The sequence below is a fragment of the Helicoverpa zea genome, chromosome 14 (assembly GCF_022581195.2).
Source record: "Helicoverpa zea isolate HzStark_Cry1AcR chromosome 14, ilHelZeax1.1, whole genome shotgun sequence".
Taxonomy (NCBI): Eukaryota; Metazoa; Arthropoda; class Insecta; order Lepidoptera; family Noctuidae; genus Helicoverpa; species Helicoverpa zea.
In genome coordinates this window covers 3526246-3545504 of record NC_061465.1, presented here as the reverse complement: position 1 = coordinate 3545504, position 19259 = coordinate 3526246, and the positions used below count along the sequence as shown (strand labels likewise).

The 19259-nt window shown below is 35.3% G+C and overlaps 1 protein-coding gene across 1 annotated transcript in view; it reads left to right on the top strand.

Moving 5' to 3' along the window:
- LOC124636449 (interference hedgehog-like) overlaps positions 1 to 19259 on the top strand; it is a 44035-nt gene that overhangs the window by 577 nt on the left and 24199 nt on the right. The window lies entirely within an intron of this gene.

Here is a 19259-nt window from a genome sequence, read left to right as displayed (position 1 = left end):
TTCCAGAAATTAAGGATTCGTGAATATTTTAATTTATTATTCGTGGTTGTTAATGTAAATAGGTATCAGCTTCGTTTAATCTTATTGTATTATGCAGAAGGTTAGGGGTCAAGTCATCGCCGAAATAGTGCACGCTTATCGTTTGTTGTTTCCTGTGAAATTAGAAGCAGTTTGTTATCTTTCATTCATACGATTCATACTAATAAACTGTGAGAGATACGGTGTAAGCCGAACTTAAAACTATGAACATATGCGTGTCGGATTCACGTTCGAAGCAGACGTGCGGTGTAGGGTTTAAAAGTTGGTATCTCGCAGCTACTAGAGCTACACTTTATTAAAAGTTGAATTTAACGAATGCTAAGTTTATCGGTATGAGCATATTTTTTTCTTGGCCCCTAAAAGATCTTTCAAATATAGGTCCTAAATATACGTCTTATTTACGCCTTTATATAAAGGTACTTTTTTAAATTACCAAATATAATTGTAGGACCAATAAAGACCTCACATAATCATGCAGTAGGGTCTAGGATTTCAATTAATGTTCGACTGAAGCTAGATTACTAAGTCAGATACAGATGCTCCGAGGAATCAATTCCGATTCCACTAATCCATTTATTGATAGAGATATCGAATTAATTCAGGTGCTAACAATTCAGTTACGTGTTTGGTGGATTAAATAGACTGGAAGAATACAGAAAATCTGGTCCCAAAATGGTCCCACAGGATTTCATATTTAGCACAAATAAGTAATAAATTATTGGTATTTCAGTTCTATTTTCGATCCCTTGATTTTAGTGCTGACATTACGATATGATAATGTGAATTAAATTGTGTTGAATTCATACTCAGTTCCCGCCATCCCTTCAATTAGATACTATCTGCTTAATAGTCCTGAGCGGCTTAAGTCTTGTTTGAGATGAGAATACGGCTTTAATTTCCGGATATCATGCACGGCGTCATTATTAACATCTCCAAGTTCCAGCTCCATAAAATGAGAGGTAATGCTGTAAAACAGGTATTTCGAATAAAAGGCCATTATACAATAAACGTTGAAATCGTAGGTTGAAGAAATACAGGCCAGTTGATGCACATTATCGAGCCATCTTGAGTGAATTCATTAAAATATTCTCGTGTAAGCACCTCTTTTGATGGATGGGTTTCTCAGAGATCGAATATGATTAATAATACAGAAGTTGGTTTTATAAATTGTTAAGTTTTTTAACGTCTAGTGGTGTAGTACACTTCTGGGCTTAAATTAAGTTGTAATTGCAGTTGCACCTACAAACTTTTAAAACACCGACAAGATGATCTTTAAACCTAGTTGTTCTAGACTGTTTTTTTTAATTTATCCTAACTTTCAAAATCATCGCTCCAATTTATCACACAAAGTTGCTGGGCATAGATTAAATAAAAACAAAACTAGACGAAGTCTGAAACAAGATTTACCTATGACAAAAACAATTTCATTTTGCTTCGATCCCAAAAATATTATATCTAGGAACATCAAAAACTGTTTAGTTTACATTATTACATACTTAATTAGTCTGGTACTTAAAATAATGTAAGTAATTTCAAAATGAAAAAAATATTTCAGCCACTTTTTTGGAATCCACGATGCTAAACAAAAATACCATCTGGCGGTTTGCCAATTTATTTTGATAACCCAAATGTACGGGAGTGCATACGTTGCTTTTATACATAAAATAGTTTTATGGACAATAGAATTATAATTGTTCATGTACATACGTGTCATGTGTCCAATTACGAATTCGCTAGTGTTCTCCGAAATACCTATTATGATTTTAATGCATAATATGAAACTGTTTTAAGTGGTTTTGTTGGAAAAATATTAATATTTTCATTAAACTGATGAAAGCTCTAAAGAATGAATATCACGAGGAATCGGTTGCATTTGTACGATTCCTTTTTGAATAGCTGCTGCTACATATTAATTCGTACCTACCTCTTTTATAAATAAGAATTACTTATTTCGAAAATTATCGTTGCATTGAAGATAACTCGAAAATTATTTCGAGAATTTTCGCTGCATTTCAGATTTCTAGAAAATATGGGCAAGTCTTTTTGCTCATAATTGGTAACGAAAATGTCTTTTCATGGGAATTTGGAGTACAAGAAAAAATTTAGATGCTTTTCAAAGATATTCCGAAGTCAGTTATTTTATGCTCGATCGTTTACAATGAAGCCAGAGCTCAGAGAGATAAATGAAGGATTAGACTGTTTATACTGGCTAACTCTGATGAACATTTCCTGAAATATGAAGTCTGCAAAAATCATAAATACCCTTGCATTTCATGCCAAATAAAGTGAAATGGGCATTCATTGAATGGTTATTGATATTTGCTCATTGATTGGGTTGCTTTTATCTTTTTGATTGGTGGCTTGATCCCAATATTGTGGAGTCGTACATAAACCAGTAATTATTATGTATCTACGTACGTTGATAAATTATTACGAACATACGTGATAAGAATATGCGTACGTGATTTCAGAGACATAGCGTCTTCCACAAATAGACTGAATGACTTTGATAAAAATTTGCACTGCAGATTTTTTAAACTTTACTCAGAGTTTTAAAAATAAATTATACAAGTAGGTAAGTGTATCGCATCAAGATAATGTCATTTGCGGAGAATGTGAATCGGTTAGATAACACTTTTTGGTAAAAAGTTGACTAACCTCATTTAGGATGCGCAAATATATTTTAGCGTAGGTCTTAATGATCCATTAAAATTCGTTGTTGCTAAGCAGTTATATTGTGACTAGATTGTTCTCTAATAATCCCAAATCTAGTTAGTAGATACTAGTTTTCTCAAGGCTGATATACACACAATGATATTCTGCATCCGTTATAGCTCGCCTCACTAGAAGACTCGCATTCCTCACTCGGCTCGTTCTCACCACACGTCAAATTCCATGATCACAATTTTAATTGGTGTCTAATATTTTGGCCACGTCACAACTGGTATTTTTGGAATACATTACTAGATCCCACGAGCGGTTCCCTTCACTATTATCATGAAGGCATAAATCAAGCTAGAGCACGCCTACTTACGACGCCAGGGGCACGATTTCAATACAACTGCAGTTTAAAGGTTACTAAGAGTGCACTAACTGTCTGTGTGTCTTGACGCTCCATTTCTCTGTCGGTATACTCCACAAACATTAGTGAGTCGCCTCGAGATAAACGGGTTATTTGAAACCCGTGTAACAGCGACACAGACGCCATAGAACGAAGGGATTTCACATTTTATTAATCTGAGTCAACTGCCTCCGTACAAGAACATTCGTCTTGTTGCTTGACGGCAGACCAACATCCGCTGTATTTTTGTATCAATAAAATATTATGTGTCTGAGATTATAATCTTAGTTATAAATGAATTTATAAAGTTTTATGGGTTTTCTAGAAGGAAAATAGCAAGAATTTTAGTTTTTATCGATTATGATTATGGCTAAATATCACATAAAAGTTATTAAAAATAGTCGCCAAAAACAGTACCTGTCTGATATATTATTACATTTTACGCGCTAAAGAAGCGTTTGACTAATCAGCAGTGTTTTTTTTCCAATTATGTAAATCCTACTAATAGTATCCTGCGGACACAATACAAAAATTAGGTATCTACTATTACAATCTTGGCAAAAAGATTATTTGAAGTTCTCATTCCCACTATATTAACATTATTACTTACCCTTCAAGCCTCTTTTCCCCAAGCTCTACTCAATTCCAAAGTTGTCCAATCTCCCCTCTGCCATTAGAAACAATTATCAACATTTATAAGCTGAAAATATTATTTACACAAAAAGGCATACCTGTAGCTATTTAAAATTGCTTTTATCAACATTGACTTGCCTCCATATAACTTGATACAAAAAGTGGTATTTCAAGCTTACGCCTTTAATGTTCAAGTTGAAGGATGCAATCCCTAGTTTTTGTGAACAGTGATCTAATTTATTCGAACATGGACAGGACATATTTAGCCACGTCATGGCTGTAAATAACTTGCCAGTATTAATAACTTGTTAAGCAGGTTACATAAGTAAGCTTCTAGTCTATGGCGCAGGAATTGGTCTTTGTAGACGCCGTACTAAAATTGTCAATGAGATAAAAAAAAACATGATTTATGATTATTTTATATGATTAATCAGTAAACTAAAGAACTCAAAATATAGTATTAAGTACATGGTTAGAATACGAGCATTAAGATTATTGCAGCAATAATTTATTACAAGGATTATTCGCAGATTTGAATAGTTTTACGATATAGGATTAGTCATAATCTAGATACTAAATATTCGTGTAGGTAGGTGTTTGATTCAAGCTTTGCATATTAGTTTAGAATATAAAATAAATTAGGTATATTTGCTAGGTATTTGTCAATTAATACATTAACCCTTCTTGCAATTTAGGTACAATTTACATGATAAAAATGAAAAGCAAAGCCTTCAAGATTAAACTCCATTTGAAGAAGGAATCAAAGACTTTTCTGACCAAAGATCGGCCTGATGGTCCTTGTAGCTTTTGTTTTATTCCCAACTTCCCAAAAAGGGGGTGGTCCTCAATTCTATCTTTTAACATTTTCAAGCACCAGAAGATAGTGCTTTAGCATCGTAAACTGTTACAACATCCTACATCCTTTATTCCGCTAAAATGATTCGAATCTCGTAAATGGTCCACGTGCGCTCTTAAACACGTGCTACTTTAAAACAATGGTTAGTGCAAAAGCGATCTTTATCAAAGTGTTCGACAACTAGTTCCTATTTCATGGTGGTCCTTTGAGACGCAGATTAAGTAGGTGCTTGACCTCACGTGCTGGCTTTAATAACCATGAATAAAGAAGCTTTTTTGTTGATACTAGAATTAGTAGGTAATGTTTGGCTGTCTGATATACCTCTATAAGTTTGTTGCTATATAAAAGTTTAGATGCTTTTTTGTTTACCTTCCGCTTGAATTGCTCCGTGTTTCGGCTCGATAATCTGCAGGTCCCAGCTGTCATGAACTTCTTTGGCAGTCGTTAGACATCAGCAGAGGGTAGAAGCCAGTAAGTCTGAAAACCAGTCTTACTTAGGTGTATTTGAAGTTACCACGGTGATTGGGTTGAGGAGGTCAGATAGGCTGTCACTCCTTCTAAAACACTGGTACGCAGTTGCACCCGGTTAGACTGGAAGCCGAACCCAACACGATTGGGAAAGGGCTGGGCAGATGACGATCTGCCTGTATTACTCGTAATTTTTGTCTTATTTCTGAACCCAGTAGCTACAGCAGTTAATAGAATACACAGTAGTATGTTTCCGTGAAGAATGATTTTCATGAGTAATGTCTTCTTTTACAAAGAAACTGGTTCAGCAAACTCAGAACAATTAGTAAACATTAACGTTTTTGTTGTCAATTAAAATTTTAGTATCATAAGCTTTTTGCAATATCGCAGAAGCGCACATTGATTTTTTGCTTGCATGAAAGCATAAACGTTAATATCGAATACATTGGGATCTTTATCTTGCCTATTACAATGTTAATTACAAGTAGCCGTACAATTATCGTTATCGAGTTATTAACTACAATTATAATATATTTTTGACCTGCCGACGTATCGTTCTATATCCTTAAATAGAAGTTCTAAGTTTAGACACGAAATATGACGAATTATTATCGTCATAGTTGAGTGCTTTACTACATGTACTGTGTCACATCATAGCTTTCATACAAAATAAGTCTACAAAGGAAGTTTGAAGCTTGATAACATTCCAATTGCGAAAAAAAAATGCGAAGGAAAATATAAACACCTGTCATAAAAAGACTATGTAAATCTTTGTAATTCTTCTTTGAACGTTCCTCCAACGTTTATCTTCTTTTAAGATCATTATCATTACATTGTTGCTGGCGAAACGACCGCGCGCCTATTCCGAAAACATTCGCTTGATAATTTTACATCCAAGTGGCGATTACGTAAACAGTATAGACTTATTATTCAAAATAGGCAACTGTATACATAAAATTATTGGAGGAATACATAAAAGGAAAGAAATGGACGCGAAAATACAGCGTGAAGTATCTGTGAATGAGAATGTTTGTGTTCCTTGCTATAAAGAGGGTTGTTGGGTGCTTTAAGGCTTTTATTACGGACAGTACATTTTAGGTGAAAACATATTCGCTAGACTAGACGCATATAGCAGGAACTAACACCAGTAATAAATAAAAAAATAAACAACGAAATAATGTCTAAAATATAGGAGACAGTAACGTCCAAATACACACAAAATGAAATAAAAGCCAAGGAAAAGATCAGTACATTTCCCAACATTCCAGTGCCTACAATGTCTCAGTCCGTAAATTAAAATGGATGCCAAAGCTAGCCCTAAGCCCAGCTCGCTAAAACAATTGTGCCAGTGAAAGGTAGCCGGGCCGGCTTTCTTCCCATTATTAAGGTTATTTTTATCAAAGCCCGACATCTACGCCCTTCACAACACAAGATAAACAATGGACTGTGAATTCTGATATCATCTCAAACGCTAGGAAGCAACTAGAACCGAAGGTGCATTTTACTTAGAAAGTTTACGGGTAACTAGCGGTTATTAGTTATGTATATTGATCGTATCATTGTTGATTGATGTGGAAGTGATTTGTGTCATTAATATCTGTTGTTGGGAGGATTGTGAATTGTGACACATCGTCAAGTAGTCTCGGGTCGGGCGCGCCCACGAATTAGTACAGACTAATTTGTTCAATGCATTTTCAATGTGAAAAGCTTCGATCAACAATACTGTATTGTTGAAGGAGAAAAGGGTTGGCGGTGAATTTTTTATTTTCACCTGATACAAATTCATTCCAGAAACATATAATGGCATTACCGAAACAGTAACTTTCATAACTTCAAGACTAACGAAATACGTACTTGACGTATCTTTTCCCACACATTTATTTTACCAAGACCCTAAAAAGTATTTGGGAAGGATACAGGACCAAACGAGGTACATAAAGTAGATCCTTCGGTCCGCATGTAATTACAAGTTCGTGGGGAATTGTAAATTAACCAAATAATAACCACCTAATTATTTCAAAGACCAACCAATTTGCTTTGAGCTACAATTATTATAGTTTCGTAAGCATCAAGCAATTATTTGTTTGAAATGCTTTTATTAGACTTGTTAGTTAGTTAGACAATCTTGTTAAACCAATTTGAGAGATGCGTGTTGTTTCAAATTTAGATCACGTTCATCAATAATTACATTATTCAATATACAGAATTATGAGATTAGTGAACATAAAACACGTATGTGTAATATCAAAATAAGACATAATTTAATCAGTAAGTAAAAAGTTCCTTTAGCACCATCCAAACACAATGAAAAAAAACTTTTCTTTAAAAAAATATTACACCGTTTAAAAAGTTTCTTCATCAAAGTTAAATCCCCCTTAATATGACAATAATGTCTTAAGCATTGAAGCGATGCTTTACAAATCAATAATGGCGGTGTCCAAAAGCGTTTGTTTTGAAATTGGATCGCATGTCATCGATTTCCGCGCCCCCTCCTGGGACCACACACCGTATAGTTCCGGGTACTAGCCTGGTTCGTATTACCCACAACGCATGTAGGGGTGACAACCTTTTTTTGGAACTGGTTAAAAAGTCCAAACAGCTCCCTAATTACCTGGTAGGTGTTAGGAGTTCAGGATCTGAAATAGACATCCTGAACGAAACTTGCATGATAGTCAATTTTCCGAAATGTAGTGGAACATCAGAAGTATATCTAATTTATACTTACAGAGTTTTAAAATTCAGTAAAATATCAAGAAATATCTAGAAAATTACTCAGTTACATATGTATGTTATTGTGCGCAAAAGAGACAACCCTAGACCGAATTGTATACATGGTGATCGATGCACTTAGAGACCTACGAGTTTAGAAATGGGCAAGTGACAAAATGAGGAAGTGTTCCGTTTTAAGCGATCCGATGTTTGAAATACCCTCCAGGATATTAGTCGAACAGCACAGACTATCCCTAAAGTTTCTTCACTATGAGTTCTGTTTTAGTGGAAAACATTTCACATCGGGTGTCCAAACACGAGTCTTAAAGCGTATTAAAACCTTTCAACACGTGTTTTATGCAATAGAAGAAGCAATCAACGTTGACATTTAAACGATTGTCTGTTTTGCTTTAGATTCGAAGTGCTCGCATACGTGAGCTCACATTAGCATCTTCAGTACTTACCCTGCATGTGGCTTCAATAATTGTGCGCCAACGTGGCTTACTCAAAGAAAAGAGCTAAGATAAATAGAAGGTATTACACATGACATACCAGAGCAAAGGTGTAAAACCGGCTGCAAATTCTTAGAAAATTCCCCTTTGTTGCATTTGCTGGCTACCTTTCCTCGCACGTAATAGAAAGTGCAAATAAAAAAGTTCTTGTGCTATAAAAAATCTTGGAGATAAAAAAAAATGAGTCTGTAAAGTAATATAAACAGTTTAATTAACATTTGATAAGCTGACAATGTGCTCGTGTTCTGAATGACGTATGTTTGTCGACTAACTCGGGTTTGTTCTTCGATAACGAGTATTGCCCGGTTCATTAACTACTGCCGTTTTATCGCTTGTATCATTTCTATGGTATGTCCTCGATATTGGCTCTCGGCTCGTTACTGGGTCTCTAAGACTTACAATGCGTAGTTACTGAGGTCCGATACTAGGTCACTGGATATCTCAGACTATTGTTAAAGTTCGCAGATATTCCGCATTCTTGTCCGACTTTAGGGATCAATAAACTTAGTCTTACTTATTTCTTAACGATTTTTGTAGGTGCACACATGTTTACCTTTCTTAAAAATAGGTAGTAGGATTTTTCTAAGCTACTTTTTCTTTTAAAATAGTATTTCTTAATCTCATTTCATACAAAACCAGACATACAAAGACCATTTAGAATCTTCGATGCCGTCAAGCTTACAAAACCTTTTAAAACTGCAAACGGCAAATAATAGATGAAGACTAATGACTCGAAGGCAGGTGTTTTCCATAAAATTACAGCTCCCAGTATTTTCTATTTATCCGAACTATCCATCTTGTTTGAATTGTCAATGTGTTCAGGTACTGTAGCTTTCCGCTTAACAATAAGTACCGGAAATTGCGTCCCTCAGTCCCTAGAGAATGCGGCGCCGACAGGTGGATGTATTAAGTAGAGATTCGTATCGAACTGCACGACTGCCTTCTGCAATCCATTATTATTTATAGCACTTTTTATAGAGCGTAATTGTTTATGCTTTGAGTGTTGCCGGTTCTTGATTAGGGTGATTATTGCGTTCGAATCACAACATCTGTTTTATCTTAAACTTCAGCCGAACATGTCTATGCTATGGGTACATGATATGTAAAGATAGAACACAGTCTTTATTTGAACGCTAAGTCTCATTAAAATGCTTTTTAAAAAATAGGGGAAGTTATGCATTCTACAAATATCTATCTACATTCTAATAAGACGTAATAATCTTGATCGGATGGATAATGTTATGGAATGGCAGAACGTGTGAAATGCAAATTCTTGCCCTGTGTTAAAAGCTATTTACAGACACCTTAGGTCATCAAGTTCTTACCTATTTACCAAAGAAAGTTGCCCTGACATTAACACAGCTAAACGTGGAGAATATACAAACATTTAGTTTCCAAGAGGTCGTGAAGGCCAGTCGATAGCTGCCATATTATATGTAAAAGCAAGACTTTAATAAGCTGGTCCTGTCCTCATTAAGGCCAGAACTCCGTACACAATCGGACCTTTAGGAATTCACGGAAAAATGCTACAAGAAGATAACAAAATAAAATAAAGTTTCACATTAACTTTGTGTTGTTTACGGAATGAAAAGGATAGCCTTTCTTTCGTAGGATTTATGTCAGAGTCCGACGGAAGAGCGGCATTCCTTTGCAGTCTTCGTACACTGGCGATTATGGTCCATTTTCTCTTATATTCATTGAATTTAGCAGTAATTTTCTTGCCTTTCGTTTATTAGTTTTATGTTGTGCAAGTTTTTGTTTGTGTGGTTGTCGCCTGAGCATCACTAAACACAGCTTACAGTTTTAGTAGGTACTTATAGAAATAGCTTAGAGATGATGATGATGATGATCAATGGCATATAAACTTGAAAATCCACAGAAACGTGTATTTGCAAAGCTGAAAGTAGTTTCACCTAGATTTTTATCCCCAAGTAACAAAACCACTTAGCAACAAACCCAAAGTTAGTAATGCTAGTGCTAATCTGGACTGTATCTTTCACAAAGAGCTCACTATTCATTCAAGTTGACCTTCCACCGGGGTAATGTGAAGACCCAACCTACGCTTTCCAATTGAGTAGGTCCACATTCACTCATACTGTATCCTTATGTAAGCTACAAGGTATAACACGGGGCCTTTTCTCAAATTCATCGGAATTTTCCATGTCACTCAACGAGATATCATTTTCAGAGTGTTGACGAAAAAGCTTAATATTCTAGTCTAGTGCTTTCAGGACGATTTTGGATGTCACGTGGTTAGAGTCCCAAATGAGAAATTAGCAAATATAGATTAACTTATCCAATAATTGGCAGAGCAGAAACTTTTGAACTTAGGCTACAGTTTATGGAGTAGCTTCTCAGTAATATGTGCTATGTTGCCTTATTTGTTTATCATAACGTCCTTGTTTTTTTCTGTGAATATAATTTGGATGTTACGAATGTTAAATTCTTTTTTGTTCTTAATTAAGGCTCTATAAGGTAAAATAAAATAAAAACTTCAAGTTCAACTAACCACTCTTTCAAAATTATGTCATCAAACAGTACTAATATTTAAACTCGCGGTATTACCGAAGAAAACCCGCGATTATAACAGAGTGTCTCGGTAACGTAACACACTAGCTAGTATATAATATATAAAGTACTTGGTCTCGGTGTCAGAAACTACAAGCAATAAACATGTACCGCAAACATTATGAGCGGTTCATATCGCGAGTTTAATTCCAGTAAAGCTTTCATATATCGGTAGAAAGTAGAGGGAAGATAACATTTGTAGTCTAATGTAGAGTATTATTTATGTATCTATTTCTCTACCTGTATATAGGTTACAGATATAGGTGTTTACCACTTTCGCTGCTATGTAAATTGGATCTGTAGTAGTACTACTGCACGTACTTGAATAATATAATAATATCGTGTAAAAGCTGGGTGCCGCACTCAAAGACATACATTAGTAAAATTCGCATTTAGGCATTTTTGTCTAATATTAGGATACCTAAAAAAAGTAATCTTACCACGAATGTGAGTGTCTGAGTACGCCAGTAATTTGATATGCGTTGTAAGTACATAATTTGAATGAAATCGATGCCAATAAAGGGTGACTCCTTATGTTTGAATGCAACAACAATTGGTATCCTTGAATGCTTAATTACGTTCTTGTTCACGTCGTGATCGGTGTGATAAAGTGTGAGAACATTTTGGAAAGAAAATCCGAGCTAATACATCTGCTGAAACTACATACCAAATTGTGATAGCTAGCAGGTAAATAGTTAAATAGATAAATGAAATTAGAAATGTACAACTGCATTGTATACTTTTACCACTCCCCCATACTTGCCTTGTATAAGACAGGATCTTATTTTCTCGTCGAGTGCAACCGCAGCTGTGACATGTTCTACCTTCATTACGGCGACAGCGTCTTCGCGTTAACTTTATCTCCTTAACCATTACGTCTTACAACTCAAATGCGTCAAAAAGCTCTTGTCATCAAAGAAATAAAAGCAATAATTTTATAGTCGCACGTAGCGTGTGGTATGCGGGCCCATACAATTCTTTACGAGGCATTTATCGAAAACAATGATGGCTGTCTACTATCCTTTTAACACTCATGTTGTGGGTGTGACGGGAATAAAGGGTTTCGGTTTTATAATGATTCTAAACGTCCTCTCCTTTTCATTGGCGTGCCCAGCCTTTAAAATGTATGCCTGCAGTAAGTTTGATAGCTGTAATAAACTCGGCTACGATTAAAAAAATACTAAAGTAAATGTAAGTCTGAATGCACCCAAATAAAGATTATATACCTCTTGCTTTAGTTTGTTGTGAACGTTTTACGGCTCGCGACTCTTTGCCTTTATAATAAAATGCAATCGGCTTCAAGTAATTCGCTGTAAAAATAAAATTAGGTTGTTTGTTTATAAGGCAAAAAGAAAGTGTGAATTCAGGAAGGCAAAGAAGCCATAGGCAACGAGGAAAGCCAGCTGTTGAGATTCCCAAATTCCTGGTGTGTGAATAAAGCGGAGATTATATTACAAAGTTTATCCATTACTTAAAAAGTTAGGTGGTAACGTCCCGATAAAAGGAAGTTATTGTTCGATGAAGACGAGGAAGATTTACTCTGACAGATAATTATAATCGTATTATAAAGACGAGGTTTATGCTGATCGCCGTCAAAGAGCAATGTGTAAGCTTATCAACAGCTTACGACTATAGACCGAGATGACTGTAGTTGTACGTAGGTGTACCTAATAAAGGAGATGGGCATCTGGCAACCGTTCACAAAGTCGTTTCTCTGAATGGTGTGGGTGAAAATAGTGTTTACTTCAGTTGTGGCTGCTAATCATTGTATAAATCCTACGCCCATCTTATCTCGTAGAGAGCCAATTTCCAGAAAAGAGGTAATAGGTTTAAGTTTCCGTAGATTAATCGTGGTCCCTAATCGTGATAGGTTAGTCTTAGTTTTCTGAGACCTTTGGTACCTTTTGCTTTCACTTGGTATTTATATTTTAAAGATCTCGACTTGTTATCTGATGCCATTCGCAAAGCAAAACCTTTCTAAATTGTAACGTCGCTTACTTATCATAAATCGAATCTTACAAAACATGAGCCATCGCACGAACAAGATCCTCTCCAATCAGCTTAACTTTACTAAAACAATGTGGCGTTTAATTGCTTCGTAAAACTTGAACACAACGGGGCTCTTTCCTGTTTTCGTACACACGGCGAATAGAAAAACGATACATCCTTAATCTACACATCATTACAGTGACGTCAGATGAAGGTACGTATGTAGTGGCGAGCTGACACCGGCAGCCGTCAATTAGCTGGCCATAAATCCGCATTTCAATAATCCTAATGCGACGCGCGCGCCTGTCGAGGAAGCACTAAACCATGTCCAAAATGATTTGAATTTAGCGAGGAAACGTCAGCGGCGTACGTGGTGGTGTTGCCACTCTGACACCTCGTATTCGTATACAAACAAGAAAAATGGTCACTCCTAAATTTATAAGACGTATGAATGATGTTAGACACGCTTTAGCTTTCCTTAGTGGGTTAGTGCATTCGTGGCTGTGCGCAGTGCGGATGGACTGACGCATGTTAAGTATGGGCCAGCAATAAACTTGCGGTGTAGTGGTTTTGTAGAATTGCAAAGATGTACCTAGTTTGTTCCGCTTGTGCATATTCTATGCATCACATTGTCTACAATAAAATATAAATGAAATTATGATAGCATTTTTAAGGCTAAGAAGTTTCGAAAATACCCATTTCCAAATATGTTTCCAATTTCAAAAGCTGCATCGTACCTTTTCCATAGACCATTAAATAGCAACAATATCTTAAGAAAGCGCAATTTTTTTATAGATTCGAATTTTAAAATGTGACTAATTTATATTGGAACGTGCAGTTGACAACACCGACGTTGCGTAGACGATGTCCTCGAAGGAACATGGCCGGCATAGCAATGCGGGAACCCTAACTGTAATGATATGTTAACTTAACGATTATTGTGTCACTATCAATCGTGCTTCGTTTGTTTTGATTGAAAGCCCCTGTCATTTACTTAGATGTCTTGTTTAGGTTAGTACTTAGCATTTCTAATTGTTGATTTAATAAACAATGAATGTCGTACGTTAACTGTCGAATTCATTGAGTAATCGGTTTGTTTTCGTTTAATTTATGACGGTTGTATTTATTGGAATTCTGTTTTAGGATGCTTGAGTATATGTTAAGAATACATTGGGGTCTTTTATTTTTATTTAATGGTTATCAAATAATTGATTCCTATAAATGACTGCTTAATTGACAGCTTTCCTGATATGGAGACTACCGGAGTACGTACTCGAGTTGCATTAGCATGAAATGAAACACAAGTGGAATTTAAGTGTCCTTTCTGCAAGTGCAATCATAACCTGCTCTCTTATTTTAAGACTTCCCGATTTGTACACAGACTTTCATCCAGATTCTCAGGCTAGGGTTGTTCAAATGACACTTCGAGTTTGACATATCTTGTCATTCATTGAAATTGGTGCAACACGACAAATGATCGAAATTTAAACAAGCTATACTAAATATTGACCCCCACATTCCTACCATATCTTATATTGGTACAATAGCGCACGAAGTGTTAAAGTAAGCTAAGTCTGGCCGTGACTTTAGCGTTGACACCATGTATTTACACTTTCAATTTCACTTCAGTCGTGCACTGTACATGCACTTAATATACTTGTACGTGCTTTACTGTACTTCAGTAAAGTAATTTAAGGATCGTACAGCTAGTAAATCATTCTATAGTTAGCAAAACCGACTATGGTCGGGCTTTGCATCTGCATTGGTTACCAAGCGACGCGTAGATTGTTTCAGACTTATAGAAATTGCCTCAGGCATCTGAAAACCGAGACGACGAGGCATAGTTCTGAATAAGACTTCACTTTAAAAAAAATAACAGCTAGTATTTACAAAAACATAGTTACGTATACGAGTAGTTTTATTACTTCTAAGATTCATATCAACAACGGAAAACATAACCCCATTTTCATACAATAAGCTCTCCAGCCACAGAGATTGTACATAATATTTTGTAATTTTGTATTTGTATTTTGGAATTTCCGAACAATAATTCGAGAGAACTAGCGTGGTTTCATTCATTCTGAGTAATAGGAATTATTAAATAACTAAATACCAAGTATTTGCATTTTAGTGCAGCATGAATTCATATTCCACGTGAATTTGTACATATGTAGGTATAAACAGGAACCATAAAACCATTTAGGATATAATGAATTAGGATATAATACAGACATTTTTCTTTAATACCGTCCTTACATTTTTAGTTTCCAACAAGTAACTAGGTGCAGAACTCTTAATTTTTCATTACGAACATAAACCATGTTAGGTACCTACTACAGATTTCAATATTTCAATTATTTGCTAATCAGAGATAAAGTTTTAGTTCCAATTCCCTATCTCCATTAAGACAAATCAACCGATAGTTCGGTTATTGAAATCCGCAGTTAGCAACTAAAACCTCAAACCAACCATCCTTATACCATACCTGATCCAGTATCATTAGAACTGCAATCCTCAATGATGAGAAGATATAAAAACTCCTTAGAGTAATGTGGTCTAACGGCATTGCTTTTGAGATACGCAGACGCACACCGTGACTACCAAACACGGGCTTATTGCACAATTTGTTCGGGACTCAATGAATGTGGACCAATGCTCTTGAGAAGTCTAATCAGGTTTGTTAGGTTTAGGTTTTATAGCAACTTTTTGAGCATAAATGCGTTAAGAATGATTTTAATTATATAGGTTTGTTAATAAGCAGGCCTTAATTACCGAGGTTTACGTTTTGGCCTGACCCAATAGTGGGAAAGTCTGAATAGTTTGTCTGTTTACTTCGATTGCCCGTACCAGAAACTACAGGTCTGATTTGAAAAATGGTTCAGTGTTAGATAGCCCATTTTTCGACATCGCTAGGTATACTTACGTAACTTTTTACTCGATTGAAACTACTGGTTCAAAGTAGTAACAAATCTGAAATCACAAAAATGTGATAATTTTAATGTTATATTTAACCCTTTTGTGGATGACACAAAAATTAAAATTGAAAAGCTGATTGATGTAAATGATAAGTAGTTTTTGATGATTAATTTTGAAACTCTGAATGCGCCAAGTGAATTCTAAAATCCAAATTACCTTGGCTATAACCAAAACAGAGTTCGAGATGTAATAAAAAGGAATGAAAACGCATTTTTAAGGCATCTTTGGGACTGAAAGTAACTGCGAATCACTAAGTATTTATTTAAGAAAAACTGTTTTTCAGGATGACGACAATAGAGCAGCATAAAGGTACATATAAAACAATGAATGACAAACTCTTCTTCTTTCTCCTGCCCTGTTCCCAATTTTACTTGGGGTCGGCGCAATATGTCATTTTCCCCTGTCACTCGTCATACTGACACTCACTCCCTTCCTATTCATATCATCTTTCAGGCAATCCGACCATCTTTTCTTAGGTCTTCCTCTTGATGACTATTCAATAAAAACTATTCAATAAAAATAATATCTGCTAAAATAAATAAGAGATAGTGTTTTTATTAGGTAGTGTTAGGCAGTGGTAATCTTTCGGTCTACTACTCCGCTTTTGAAAAATATTTTACCAATATTCAGCCAAGTTCTTTGTCAGTATCATAGGCTATATTTTATCCCAGCATGGAATGTAATTTTCTCAGGAAGTGGGTGAAGGCATTTTACGTACTTGCAGTTTGTAATATATCGCGTAATTTATTGTATTAATTTAAAATCTTTTGCCAATACAATTTCTGAGAAATACAGACCAGTTTCATATGAAGTCAATTGAAAACAATACACTTGTCTTCAAATAACCCTTTTAGTTCTATTTCTCAAGATTCTCCGAGAATTCCGTCACTTCATGACAGCTGAGACTCTTTCAGTAATCGAAAATTTATTTCAAGAAAACAATGAACTGGTGAATTTTTTCGTATATGTTTTGTTTTACTACTATTATCAGGCTAAAAAAGGGTATACCTATTTCTGGAATAAAGTACATGGTATAAAAATTCTAGGGAGTATAAAGACTTTATTTTAATTCCTATACTTACTACTGTTAAATCATGCAAATCCTGCTAACGAACGAGAAAGTACTAGAAACAATTTATTAATAATATTTTCCCGTAATTATAAAGTATTCACGTTAAATACCAGCGAAATTCAGTGGATAACGGCTACGTACTGCAATAATGTAATAATTGCAAATAACTAGAATTTGCGGTATGTATTTAACTAAAAATACCTCATTGTAAATCGTATTTGCGATAAGCTTAAAATATGACGCCTGATTTCAATAATCTACCATTTCGTACAAAATTTCAATTGTGCTAGTATTTTAAACAGATTGTGCAGTATTTATAATAAATTATTATTTAATTAAGCAATACAATTCAATTATGAGAACATCATTTTTGATGACGATTTTGTGAGTATCAAGTGCTATGGATTAAATATTGTTTGGGAACAGTCACCTGGTTTTTACCAAATTATTTATTAAATTTGCAGATTTACATTTCGTGATCCGATTACCATGAATCACACATAGATATACATGTCACCGTAAGATTACAAACATCGTTAGATTACAATCTATCTCGAGAGATTGTAAACTGTCGAATTATTGTAAACCGTAACACCTGATTGCAATTTAACGCATTATTTTTCGCTATATTATAATCTATCGATGAGAAATTGTCAAATTGTCAACTGTCCGAAAGCTCTCCCTGATTGGTCAGTCTTTTTGTAAGATCGAGAGCGATGTAGAGCGGTCAAATTGTCAACTGGCGTAGAACGGAATGCATCTTGCGCGCTGATTGGTAGAACGTCAAAAAAGACAATGTTCTTTGCAACTCCCGGTGTCACAGCTCTTTGACGTGCAAAAATAAGTGACGGTTTAATTTTTTATAAAATCAAAAATTGTACTTAATTTTTAAGACTCAAATTACACACAGTTAAAAATTGTATTAAAAATTGAAGTTAGTGACGAAAACGAATCGCTGCAAAACCGACTCCACGTAGTCTTGTCTGCCCTACCCCTAGAGTGCAATTCAAAACCGCGTAGGCGCGGAGGGGTGAGGCGGCCTGCGAGCTGAGGCGCAGGTAGTTTCAGCGCTCGCCGCCGCGGCTGAGGCTGGCCGGCTCTGCCGGCCAGCAAGCCGAAGCTGCGGTGGTGAGCGTGAAAACCATCTGCGACGATAAGCTCGCATGGGACCGCCGGAGCCCCGCAGCGCCGGAGCCGTGACAGAAGTTATGCTTGCTGCATGTTGCCTGCTTACTTCCATGCTGGGTCAATTAATATGGGATGTGTTATATTTTAAACAAAAAACTCAGTAGGTACGAGTTAAAAAATTAGAAGGTAAATAAATATGTTTATGATGTCATTTAATAGTATTTAAGAAGTTTACTGTTAGAATGCATGCTACAAATTTAGATGCAAAAAAATAACCATCATGCTGAGTTGTATTTAGAGTGGAAGATAACTCGTGGCTAAGATAGTATTATTTAGATGCTCGACGCTTTATTAATTGTGGCTGACTTAGTCATTTAGAAGGCAACATACATTTTTGGTGGCGAATAATGATATTAAAAAGAAGCCTGTTTAATTAGCACCCCTTTTATTTTATTTTTAAATATTAGTTTGTATTTGAAGACAAAATACCTAACCGTATTTTTATAAGAGTTATTTTTATATAAATTTAATACTTGAAGAATTTTTGAAGAGCATTTATTTTATTTAACTGACACCTCTATTTCATTCCTAACTCTACGGGAACTCCATGGGAACAGAACGGCTGGTCGTGATTGGTCGATCTTACAAAAAGACTGACCAATCAGAGAGAGCTTTCGGACAGTTGACAATTTGACAATTTCTCATCGATAGATTATAATATAGCGAAAAATAAAGCGTTAAATTGCAATCAGATGTTACGGTTCACAATAATTCGACAGTTTACAATCTCTCGAGATAGATTGTAATCTAACGATGTTTGTAATCTTACGGTAACATACACACACCACAATTAGAGGAACACAAAAAGTCATTTTGCTTTGAAGTAATAGTAAACCTAGGAAATCAAAAGTATATCTCTTGAATATAAGACGCTCGTATAGAAGTAAATAAAAATATGTAGGTCCTTATTTCTTACTACGGTAGGTATTATTTTCTTGCTAATAGCATTATTTTCCTAGCATAATTCCTACTTTACTCTCATTGGTTGTCTACGCGAAAAACATTTTATAAAAGAGTAAACTAATAAAGACAGTTGTCATTTGTTACTAAGAACCAATTTGCTGGAACAGAAATAAGAGCTTTCGAGTCCGACTTCCGTTAAATAACTGAACGAGGAAGCGTGTTTTTGTGTTCCAACAAAAACAGTTATATTATTATCCACGTTCACCCATATTTTATTATAATAGT